Genomic DNA, 13485 nt, shown 5'->3' with positions numbered 1-13485 from the left:
TGTGGGAGCAGTGTTAAGCCAACTACGAGATGGGTATGAAAGACCCATTGCCTATGCGAGCCGTAAGTTGAAGAAGGCAGAATTGAACTACATTACGACAGAAAAGGAGTTACTTGGAGTTATGTATGGAATACAAACTTTCCGTTTTTATGTGTACGGAAAGAAATTCCCGGTAATCACCGACCACCGACCGTTGAAATGGTTGCTGACTCTGAAAGACCCGAGTTCGAGGTTGACTAGATGGGCACTAACCTTGGCGGAGTACGATTGTGAAATTATCCATCGACCCGGAAAACTTCACGGAAATGCCGATGCTCTCAGTCGAATGTATAATGAAGAGGAAAACTTCATAGACGTGAAGTAAGTGGAATTCGAAGAGTATAGGAAGAAATAAGATACCACGGTTCCAGAACCTGACGTATCGGAAAGAAGATTTGTTCACTTCACCAGAAAATTGGGCATTAGGTCACTGCGTGTCGAAGGATCTAGCTATGGGAGCGGGGCTTGCCAAGATTTTCAAGGAGAGATCTGTAGGTGTGGAGTCTCTGAAAGGACAAGGAAAAGGTGTAGGGGAAGTAGCGACGTTAGCGCTTCCGGAAAGGAACATTTATTACCTGGTCACGGAGAGTACCTACTATGAGAAACCCACCTACCATACATTATGGGAGTGTCTTGAAGAACTCCGAGAAGGTTGTGAAAGAAACCAGGATAAATTGCTGGCCATACCTAAGCTGGGATGTGGTTTGGACGGACTGGAATGGGAAAAAGTGGTGGAAATGATTGAATTCATTTGGTATGGATCTGACATGGAAATCAGAGTGTACGACGACAGGGGCACTATAGACAAACCTATCTGGATTGTAGAAGAAAATATAGTTATAGAACCAGTATGGGATCGAGAGACTGTGGAGAGGGCACAAAGTCGTGATTAAATTTTGTCAATCCGTGATAGCCCAACTGGAAGATGCAGAGGAAGGAAAATAAGAATTATATACAGATAAAGACGGAATACTGTATAGAATTGAAGAAGATAGAGAAGAAAATCTAGTAGTTCGCAAGGAAATGAAGAAGAAGGTACTTGAAGATTTTCATAATATGCCTATGGCCGGACATTAGGGGCAACAAAAAACGTTGTGGAGTATCAAGAAGAGATTTTATTGGCCGAATATGAGGGCGGTAACATCAGCTTGCGAATCTTGTAATAAGCGAAAAACTTCACCACATCATAGAAAGGCACCTCTTCAAAAGTTCACGACGGATTATGAACCCTGGGAACTGACGTCTATGAACATAGTAGGACCTTTAGTGACATCTTGGGATGGAAATCGCTACCAATTAACGTTCCAAGATTATTTTACGAAGTACGTGGAAGCTATTCCCCTTCCAGACCAAAAATCGGTTAGGTTAAGTTGAAAAGCAGCCTAGGCTGATACTTCACCTTTTCATTGACCCTCAATTATTGTTCTAAATTTTTGTATTTCATTTTTTATATTATGTCGATGAATAAAGACGATTATTATTGCACGACCCTTCGTGGAACACATCGTGTACCGATATGGAACGCCTAGGATGCTCTCAACTGACAAAGGGGCAAACTTTACGTCTGGCCTATTTAAGGCTGTCTGTCAAATGTTGGATATCAAGAAGATCCAAACTTCGAGCTACGCACCGACATCGAATGGTCAAATTGAACGGATGCACCGAGTGTTGAAAGATATGCTATCACATTATATAGCAGATAATCAACGCGACTGGGACACATGGATTCCGGTGGTACTGATGGCTTACTGCGGGAACGTTCATATTTCCATCAGATTCTTTCTTCTGCATGGACGTGAGCAAGTGTTGCCTGTGGAAGACTTTATTCGACCGCAATGAATCAGATACGACTGTGCAGAAAACTATGCTTCGGAGCTAGCTGCCAGACTGAAAGAAGTGTACTCGCGAGTATTGAAAACATCGGAAAAGACCAAAGAAGAACGAGCAAAGCATTACAACAAAAACATAGGGAGAGGACGTATGAGCTCGGAGATCAAGTGTATCTCTTGCGAATGCACGTTGAGCCCGGTATATCAAAGAAACTCGTGAAGCCCTGGATAGGGTCATACAAGATTATAGAGGTAATAGGTCCAGTGACCTATCGAGTGAAGAAGGTAAGTGAAACAGACGAACAGGTAGTACACGTGAATTGGCTGAAGTCATACTCAACCTATACTGTTGAAGGGGATGATTCCGAGGAAAGTAATAATAGCGACGATGAAGAGGAGATGACGAATAGTTCTGGGAGGACGTCTAGAAATGGACGTAAGGAAGAGGAAAACGAGAAAAGAATCCCAATTCTTCCCTAGTGGATAGCGGCGACTGAGCGGCGACTGAGGAAGAAAATATTGATGTAGAGGAAGGTATAGAGGAACCCCAACCCTTGAGGAGATCCGCTCGGATTCGTAGAGAACCAGATCCACTGAACCTGTAAGAGAATGTAACTGAGGGAATGAGAACTGAGTGATGGAGAGTGAAATTAATGAGTGAGATGAATGTACGATACGAGTAGATGAACGACTGGGGGTGGACAGGAAAGAAAGTATAATGATGAGAATGCATTTAAGCAAATCGGAGGAGTGCCGTTACTTGAAGAGCCCGGGGTAAACTCTCTTCAAACTAAGTTATTGATGTGTTCGTCGAACTAGTGTCTATCTTTGACCCGGATTGACAGTAGATGACGTATCAAGTGAATTTTGTTTTCACTATCTTTTAGTTTATTGTAGTCTCAACTTTTCTTAATGAATGTGCTGATTATTGTTTTACCATATTATAAATGATCGATGGTTAATCTAAATTGGAGCGTCTATACACCCTTCGTCAGTTCCTGGCAATGAGATGGAAAAAGGCAGCACGATCTCGATTTTCCTAATGATTGCTATCTTGCTGGTCAGGCATTATTTTGTATCGGTAACCAGGATAATTGCAGGGATGAGAGAGTGAACATTTCGACTGTATCTCTCAGAGACGTTAGTAAGTGTCCAGAACGAGAATCTGCGTACTTGAGCGACTTCAGATTGATGCATCACCGTGGGATGCATAGTCAGACTTATTTGGTGGAAAAAGGACTGTCGAGTTATGTAGACAGTTACAGAACGTTGAAACTACACCTGTTGGGATCCTGTTAGTTATTGGACAAATAACCTTGAATTGTTCGATCAGCGCCACATTAATAATATTGGGATCAGTGGATAGTACCTGCACCTGCGAAGGAACAACCTACCATGAAAATGGACGAACCTGGAAGGATGTGGCTTTCTTAGTCGACGTGAGGATCCGAGCGAGAGACTAATTGGCGGTTATTATATATTTCGAGTTGCGAAATACCGACTCTATAGGCGATAACCTGACCTGGTGTGTAATTAAACTGGAGCGTTCCAGAGAAGCCCAACCAGATGAACCGACGACGTCATTGCCAATCACCGCAGAACCCCAGCAGACTGCCCATCATATCACTGGCGGTTACCCTGTTTTGCCCCAGACACACTGCATTGTGAACGAAGACATTAACGAAGCAGCTTGAGTGACTGAACCAAAATACTTTTCTATCAGTGAGGTACAAAGTTGTAGGATGAAATCTTAGGATCTTTGTAGATTGAATTCAATCTGAATTCAATCTATTCGAATCGTATCTAGAATAATGTGCCGTTGATCAATAAAGAGTAGCATATCATATGGAAATTATTGAGATGGAAATTCACCAAGGCGTAAAAGATTACAGTGAATCGTGAGTTGTGATGTGATAACGCGAACTATAGTATACAAGGAGATACATTCACTCCTATTTCAATGACTTTTTTTTGTAAAATTTGGAATAATATTTCGTTAGGGAAACCCTATTCATAGCATGCTGGACAACCCCACTGAAAGTCGCGTAACTTGAGGTGATACCTATTCTGTTTTCATATTTGAATTCGACATGAGGTGGCGTTGGCGTTGTTATATTTGTCAGTAAGCATGAAGCGAGAAAAGTTATGGCAATTAAGCCAAAACTTTTTCAAAAGAGGGAGTATTGTAATAAGTTGGATATATTATATTTTTCGTTGAATTTTAGATACCAAAACACATATGTTTTCGTATAAAAAGGGAACCTTATAATCTTTCAGAAATAACCTTAAGGCCAACAGAGCCAAGCCATTTAAAGGAAAAGTCGTTAAAATTAACTGCTTGATGCTCGATATTTTGAAACATCCAACGTCATAATTCATTTCATTATCTTTCGTTAAGGGTCGAAAATATGTCATCCAGTCTGTATACCCCATTTAGAATAAAAGTCAGAAAGCACTCAAATGTATAATAAATATCGCAATTTATCTTATGAGCTCAAAATTTACCGACATGATAAAATTAAGCCACCCAAGTTAATCTACATATGTTTTAATCAAGACAGCAAAAATATCAAAATTGACCCTTGCAGTGACATCTATATATCAGTAGTAGACTCACGATATTAGAAATGTCGGGAACTAGGCGTGAATTCTTGCGGACTTATTCGCCGGACTATGAGGTGGCGATAAGAGTACCAGTATTAGAAACAATTTCAGACTTTCCGATTGGTTAGAATTTTCTGAGATAACATTGATCACATCCCCTAACAGAGTTAAGGTGGTGAGATTTTTTGAAAAGATTTAAGTCAGTGGGTGCGCGGAGATTTGGTGAATCCAGTTGAATTTCCTACAGTAGCTGGAAATTCTAGAGGAAATTTTGAGTGAATTGAAATAGTGAGATATTTCAAGTCACTTTTTAGAGAAGTGATACTAATTGGGTTTTGGGAGTATTCGCGGGTTTATTCAATTTAGTGATTTAGAGATTTTTTGAGTTCCTGGTAAGAGTTTTTGGGGAAATAGTGGAGTCCGTCTACGATAATTTTGGTGAGCGTATCCTTAACAATTCTGATATATAGTGTAGATGTTATTGCATGCGTATGTGGGTTATATTTTCGACTTGGCACCTAGGGTATTAGTGAACATTTACCATTATAATATAGCTACGAATCGGGTTCCCTTTTCCTTTTATTAGGTTATTATAGGTTATAGTAATTTCCTACGTTATACAGGGAGGAGCGATTAAGTGGGTCTCTTGATAGTTTCTCAGAGTTGTATTTTAGTTGGTTTTATAGCATATCTAGTAAAATTCAGGCAAGGCATACCTATGTCCTGAGTGAAGTTACTTCAATTTTCAGAAGAATAATCCCTTCATTTCGTTTTAGTAGTTATCCATAGTTTTCTCATGGTTATAATTATATATTTCTTTTTCTTTTATATAGTGTAAATAACGTTCAGTAAATAATATTGAAACTATTCTTTTATTTATATTTTGTGTAGGTTAAACTTCAGTATTGAATTTTGTTAATTTTATTTTTTTTCAAGTGTTAATCCGATTATTCCGCCAACTTTACTCATTAATAAAGTTGGTTTGTGAAAACTCTGCTAATATCATTTCATTCCCTCAAACCCCTAAAAGACCACGCATTTAAGCCGTGGCCGAATCCAGTCTCTGAGGATATAATTGGTGGCATAACCAAGCCATTTCTCCACGAGGATTAGAAGGTAGGAAAAATTCAGCTGTTGACCAAGTTGCCTATTAATTCTCAATCCGTGTGGTCAGGACGGATTTTAAACTTTTTCTGATCTGGTGGCAGCAACTCTCACGCTACCAAACTGAATTAAGAAAATAAATACCTTTGGCTGAACGATACCATATACAGGGGGGTGAATTTTTCTGGTGCGAGTAAACTGAGATGATTATTATATATTCATTAGTAGTACTTATATAGGGATCGCCAATTCAGACCCGACGGTCATTTATTACAATTTCTGCGGCATGAATTTTCGAATTTATTGGACGGGGTTCCATATGGAACAAGACTCAGAATGTTACTACAATAAGACGGTGCACCACCACATTTTAAACTGAGATACGGGAATACCTCAACGACTTTTTCAATAAAAAATGGATAGGTAGGGGTGGACCTGTGGCGTGACCACCCAGGTCACCTGACCTGACCAAAAATACTTTTTTTGTGGATTTTATGGATCTAATGGATTGTCTACCAAACTCCTCCAACATCTATAGAAGACATGAAACGAAGAATCACTAGAGCTTTCAGTGAAAAAAAATTCTGACATTATGTGTTGAAGAAAATGGTCGACATTTCGAACATATTTTGGACTCTTCTATTCATTAAAAATTCAGGCGTTATTGTTCATATTGAAAACATTTTGAGTAAGTGAACGTAAAAAAATGAATGTTTGTGATTACAACAATTAATAAAATTGGGTATAATTTGTAAAATATCAGTTTTTTTCATACATATGAAAAAATATAGGGTGTTCCATTTGAAAAAGTTGAATTATGTTTGTTTGAAAATGAATCAAACTTGATCGGTTTTACCGAGCACCCTATATATTGTTTCCGAAAGTTGAGATTTCCGAAATTATCATAGTGATGTTGACTATGTTCCTAAAAAATCCACTCAATTACTGTAGACATGCGGGTGGTGAATTGAAAAAACATTGTCTTCTGTGACATCCTGTATATAGTTTATTAGTGTGGCACTCTGTACATAGTACTTTTTTATATATCATCTAGGAATCGATGAGCAGTATGTCTAGGTGAGCGACAGAATAAAGATCGGAAAATAAGCAATTGTTTTATTTGAGTTGAATACATAACAAGTGGCGACGAGGATATTCTGAGTGATAAAAAGTGCAAATTAATTTTTTTACGCTCAGCAGTGAACCCCGAGTCGATAAAATGACGGAAGCTGTACAGTATACGGGACATATTCTGAAATTCTATCCTGCTACGTCGGATTGGTCGATTTATAAACGTCGGTTGAACAATAATTTCACAGCAAATAGTATCAACAAAAGTGAACGGAAACGTGCCATTCTTTTAAGTTTATTGAATGAAGAGGCATATCAGCTACTATTCAATATGATCATTCCAGAAGAACCTGAAACAAAATCTTACGAAGATATTGTGAAATTCATGGACAATTATTTGCAACCGGTAGTGTCTGTTTTTGCGTGTCGCCAATGAATCTCCAAAAGAGTGGGCCGCAAGACTGCGATCATTAGTGGCAAATTGCAAATTTTCTGGAACTGAGGAAATTAATAAGGCTTTAGTAAATCGTTTTATCATCGGCTATGACTTGGGTCGAATGAAGGATAGGCTATATGAAGGAAAAGAAACAGTGACTTTTGCTGAAATCATAGAAGTTGCGCCTTCCTAAAGTACGGTTGCACAAAATTACAACAGGACTGTCAAGATGGAACCGGAAATATACTACATGAATAACAAGTCCAGATCTTCTGAGCACAAGAGACCTCTTCCATTCCGAGCGTCATCGTCAAGGAAAAACAACTGTGGAGACAACAGTCCAGCAAGTACGAGCGGCGGCAATTCGGGATCAGGAGGTGGCAGCTCAAAGAGGGGAATTTGTACGGATCCACCATCACAGTCCAAATGCTCCGTTTGCGGTCGTAAGAATCATAAAACAGATAAGTGTTCTTATAGAAATTGTGTGAATATATGTGATAAAAAAGGGCATCGTGCTCCTATGTGTCCAAATAAAAGGAATGCATATTCATCTAAAGAATTGAATGAAAATAGAAATAACTTTTTAGAATCGGAAGACTATTCTCTTTACAGTTTGGAAGCAAAAACCAACCCGGTTTTTATAAAACTTTTTATAGATAATAAATCTTTCACTTTTATTTTGGATACTGGAGCAAGTTATACGGTAATTTCTCGCACATTTTATCAACAAAATTTTGAGGAAAAAAATTTGAAAACAACTGACAAAGTTTTTTGTTTGTATAATGAAGACAATATTGTACCATTGGGTTATTTTGATTGCAAGGTCATTTATCAAGATAAACAATTCGATTTAGCAAATCATCTAAAAGAACAAATCGTTCAGGCCAGTCCCAACACCCTACACAGTAGGTTAATGGACTGACACCTATCAGAAAACAACTACTCCCCTGGCTAATAACACGAAGGGCGTTGGATTATCCGACAGGTTTCTTCACTGAAGTTATTCTTGCATATGCTGTTGGCGATACAACTGCCGTAATAGATTTTCAATTATTGGAACACACTTGGAGACCGGTTTCGGGCTGTTTGGCCACTTGTCAGTGCAAGGTAGTGTATATCATCAACATAAAGTCGATGATTTCCGATAATTGAAAATCGGATTCCGTCAGAGTATCATTCCTCGAACTGAGCTGAAGACTACAACAAACAACAGGTTTGTCATCGCCCCATCTGCCTGTGAACGAGGTAACCAACTGCATATCCGAAATTTGCCCAATTCCTCGTATGAGGAAAGAAATCTTTCACGTATAGTCAGTGGGTATACTTGAAGACTGGCTATAAATCAAATCATCTAAAATTCGTTCAGGCCAGTACCAACACCCTACACAGTAGGTTAATGGACTGACACCTATCAGAAAACAACTACTCCCTGGCTAATACCACGAAGGGCGTTAAATTATATCCGACAGGTGTCAGTGCAGGATTCTTCACTGAAGTTATTCCTGCATATGCTGTTGGCGATACAACTGCCGTAATAGATTTTCAATTATTGGAACACACTTGCAGACCGGTTTCAGGCTGTTTGGCCACTCGTCAGTGCGGTTAGCCCAATGATTCATACAAAAAAGAATTCAAATCATTTTATAGACTAAGGAATGAATTATCCATTGAATCGGAAAGCTTACTATGGAATAATAGAATAATAATTCCAACTTCGTTGCAAAAAAATATTTTAAAGAGTCTACATGCTAGTCATATGGGGGTGGTGAAGATGAAAAGTCTTGCACGATCATATTTCTGGTAGCCAGGGCTCGACAAAACAATTGAAGAAATGTGTAAAACTTGCGAAAGTTGCCTGATATATAAAAAATCACCTGATAAATCTAGTTTGACTTGTTGGGCATGGCCGGAACAACCTTGGTATAGGTTGCATTTAGATTTTATGGGCCCATTCAAAAATAAGTATTTTTTAATAGTTATGGATGCTCATAGTAAGTGGTTGGAAGCTTATCCTATGTGTTCTATTACCTCGAGTTTGACAATAGAGATTCTAAGGGGTTGTTTCGCGCGTTTTGGATAACCAAATCAGATCGTTACAGATGACGGTACATCTTTCTGTTCTCAAGAATTTGAGAAGTTTTTAGCTCAGAATAATGTAGATCATATTACGACACCTTCTTACCATCCTTCCTCTAATGGTGCGGCGGTGAATTGCGTGAAAACAATCAAAACGGCTCTTTTGAGTGCTCTTGGTAAAAGTAATCAAACAAATATCAATTTAGTTGTCAATAACTTTTTATTCGATTATCGCAACACTCCTCACCGTACTATAAAAAGTAGTCCTGCCAAATTAATGTTTGGAAGGAATTTGAGAACTCGTTTTGACTCACTATTGCCAAATTCAAATATGGTTGTAAAAAGTCGTGTCCTAAAAGCACAAAATGGAGAATCGGTGGCAGTGAAAGATTATAGAAATGCGGGTAAAGTAATTTGGGTTAAGGCTAGAATTGTCAAGAAAATTGGAAAGTCGGCATATATAGTTGAAGTACCAGAATTAAATAATATTAAATGGAACCGACACATTAATCAGATAAAAAAACTTCATATCAAAGATGCTATATTGCCTAAGGGAAATTTTCAGAGTTCAACCGATAACAATACAGCTCACGATGTTGAAGTTGTTCCAAAAACTGCAGATCTTTCCACTTCTCGTGACATGAACTGTTCGAATGAACATGTAATCTTGCGACCAAAGCGTACGGTTAAGCCACCTGAACGCTTAACTTATACTTGAATATATAATTGACTTATATTATAATATATATGTTTATATATATTTTTCAACGGGGGAGATGTGACATCCTGTATATAGTTTATTAGTGTAGCACTCTGTACATAGTACTTTTTTATATATCATCTAGGAATCGATGAGCAGTATGTCTAGGTGAGCGACAGAATAAAGATGAGAAAATAAGCAATTGTTTTATTTAAGTTGAATACATCACATTATCAAAATAGGTTTTTCTGGAATAACTTGGCAATGCCACAAGGAATATTCGAAAAAAAATTCCTTAGAGAGCTAAAAGAATATGGAATCCAAAGATGTATTAATATACTGGGTGTTCAATTTAAAAAAGTATAACTTTGGTTGGCCACGCTCGGCTGAATCACCCAGTATGCGAGAAAATGATTTTTAGAGACAGTATTTGTCGATATGAATGCGAAAAAAAATTGAGCAATTTGAAAAATTGTTTTCCCTGACCAATGGACTGAGATAATCTTGTTGACTCACCCTGTAGAGTGGCTACCACATAAGAGGTAGGGTAGATGTATGCTATTGCAGACTTTTAATTATAGTTATTTAAGATAAACAATCTGCATGTAACTCCAACGTTATAGGCAGCGCACGCCAAAATAGCCTTCAGGGAGCAAACATTTTTTGACTTACTTAATACTTATCCTTATATTATGACAAAATTACAATTACAAAAAAACTTTGTGAATTGTAGCCTATGAGTTATTCTGATGTATAAGCTGTATTTATGTAAAGATTTATCTAAATCCGTTCAGTCGTTTAGGCGTGAAACAGCCACAAACTAACATACATACATGCATCCTCACAAACTTTCACATTATTATTAGTCTAGATCAGGGGTCTCCAAACTTTGAAGCCTTCGGGCCATAATGATTTTTTCAGTTTGTTCCAAGGGCCAATTTCTGCCCTTAACTATATTTCTAGACTAGGATAGTCGCAAAGTGCGTGACCTAAGCAAACTTATGCTTTTTTTGCATTTCAATTATTATTGTGTATCGTGACACTTAACGACATCTGGTGGCGAGTAGTGGTACTATGTACTATCTTTTTCAGCTACCCGCTAGGTGGCATTAGGCGTAATTAAATATTTGGAATTACCGCGTTGGTTCGAGAAAGTTCTGGTTCTAGCTAGTGTATTCCGATCACCTCGAGATAGCAGTGATAATTGCATATAAAAAGGCTAGCGGCGCAACTGCGAGTTAGTCTGCGTAGGAAAGGCGAAGGAAGCGAAACTGTCTATTGTGAAATAAAGTAACACCCGTCAATAAAAGTATTTTGATTTGACTTATTGTTTTTATGTGTGATTTGTTGGTATGGAAAAGAAGCTAAAAATCGACAGTGAATGCAGAACGTTCCAAGAAAAATGGACCTTTCAGTATTTTGTGATTGAGTCCAGTAATAAGGCGCTATGTTTAATTTGTAATGAAACCATAGCTGTTCTCAAAGACTTTAACATTAAACGACACTATGAATCGAAACATCTTCAAAGTTACTCCAAGTATACAGGAAGGTTGCGGAAGGAAAAAATTGAAGCTTTGAAACGTGGATTCAAATCGCAGCAATCTTTTTGACCAAAGCAAATACTGAACAAGAGTCTGCAACTCGAGCCAGCTTTCGTGTGGCTCTTGAAATCGGAAAACGTGGCAAACCATTCATCGATGGAGAAATGATAAAAGAATGCTTGATTGCAGTAGCCGAAGAAATATACCCTGAAAAAGTAAATTTATTTAAAAGTGTCAGTTTGTCAGCAAACACCGTGGCTCGGAGGGTGCAAGACATCGCAGAAAATATATCATCTCAACTATCTGACAAAAATGGACATGAGTGGTTTTCTCTAGCATTTGATGTGTCAAACGGATGTGTCAGATACTGCTCAGGTGTTCATTTTTATTCACGGAGTACATAGAAGCTATGAAGTGTATGAAGAACTTCTTGATATTGATGATGATGGATGCAAAAATATGTATGGTAAAAATAAAGGAGTGGTTGCACTTGTGTCAAAGGCTGTAGAAAATGATGGTGGTTCAAAACCATTAGTCTTACATTGTATCATTCATCAACAGTCCTTGTGCGGAAAATGTTTGGATATGCCTGAAGTTCTAAAACCAGTCATATCAGTTGTTAACTTCATCAGATCCACTGGGCTGAATCACCGACAATTCCGCGAGTTTATTCAACAGATTGGAGAAAATGATTTACCATATCATACTGCCGTACGCTGGCTTAGTTGCGGAAAAGTCCTTAAGCGCTTTATTGAACTTCGAGCAGAGATCGAAATTTTTTTAAATGAGAAGCAGCGCCCTTTTGCCGATTTAGAAAATAGTGAATGGATGTGGAAGTTAGTCTTCTATGTCGATTTGATAAATCGTATGAACGAACTGAATTTGAGATTGCAAGGAGAAAATCAGCTTCTCCCTGATTTATACACCAATATAAAATTCTTCAGGCAGAAAATAATACTATTTCAATCGCAATTAAAAATGTTTCACATATTTTGAAACATGTGAAATATTCAGCCACACTACAGAAACTGAATTTCCCGTCAATTTTGCAATCGAAACTTTGAGTGCTTTGAAGATAAATTTTGATAATCGTTTTTCAGATTTTGATGTCATTGCGAATGAAATTAAGCTTTTTCAAAATCTTTTTGATTCTGACATTGAAACCCTGGCTCCGAAAGTCCAAATGGAAATTATTGGTTTACGGTGCAGTGATATGCTTACGAACAAATATCAAAATCCATCTTTGTTGGAATTTTATAAGAGTCTTCCACTGGAACAATTTGATAATTTGCATAAATTTGCTCGTGGGTTGTTTTCTGTTTTTGGTACTACTTACTTGTGTGAGAAAACGTTTTCCAAGATGAAGTACACAAAGAATGTTTACAGATCTCAATTAACCGATGAGCATCTAAAACCAGTCATATCAGTTGTTAACTTCATCAGATCCACTGGGCTGAATCATCGATAATTCCGCGAGTTTATTCAACAGATTGGAGAAAATGATTTACCATATCATACTGCCGTACGCTGGCTTAATTGCGGAAAAGTCCTCAAGCGCTTTTTTGAACTTCGAGCAGAGATCGCCCTTTTTGCCAATTTAGAAAATAGTGAATGGATGTGGAAGTTAGCCTTTTATGTCGATTTGACAAATCATATGAACGAACTGAATTTGAGATTGCAAGGAGAAAATAAGCTTCTCCCTGATTCATACACCAATATCAAATTCTTCAGGCAGAAAATAATACTATTTCAATCGCAATTACATAAAAAATGTTTCACACATTTTGAAACATGTGAAATATTCAGCCACACTACAGAAACTGAATTTCCCGTCAATTTTGCAATCGAAACTTTGAGTGCTTTGAAGATAAATTTTGATAATCGTTTTTCAGATTTTGATGTCATTGCGAATGAAATTAAGCTTTTTCAAAATCTTTTTGATTCTGACATTGAAACCCTGGCTCCGAAAGTCCAAATGGAAATTATTGATTTACGGTGCAGTGATATGCTTACGAACAAATATCAAAATCCATCTTTGTTGGAATTTTATAAGAGTCTTCCACTGGAACAATTTGATAATTTGCA

General features: G+C 37.7%; 1 pseudogene; it reads left to right on the top strand.

The window, feature by feature from the left end:
- The first annotated feature begins 491 nt into the window (after nt 1–491).
- Nucleotides 492–932, top strand: LOC111513688 (ADP-ribose glycohydrolase OARD1 pseudogene; annotated as a pseudogene).
- Nucleotides 933–13485: the final 12553 nt, after the last annotated feature.

The sequence above is a fragment of the Leptinotarsa decemlineata genome, unplaced genomic scaffold, assembly GCF_025532065.1.
Source record: "Leptinotarsa decemlineata unplaced genomic scaffold, Ldec_3_MD MMD2_tig00004067_RagTag_RagTag, whole genome shotgun sequence".
In the NCBI taxonomy this organism is placed as follows: Eukaryota; Metazoa; Arthropoda; class Insecta; order Coleoptera; family Chrysomelidae; genus Leptinotarsa; species Leptinotarsa decemlineata.
The sequence above is the reverse complement of the archived record's forward strand: the minus strand, read 5'-3'. Positions and strand labels throughout refer to the sequence as shown.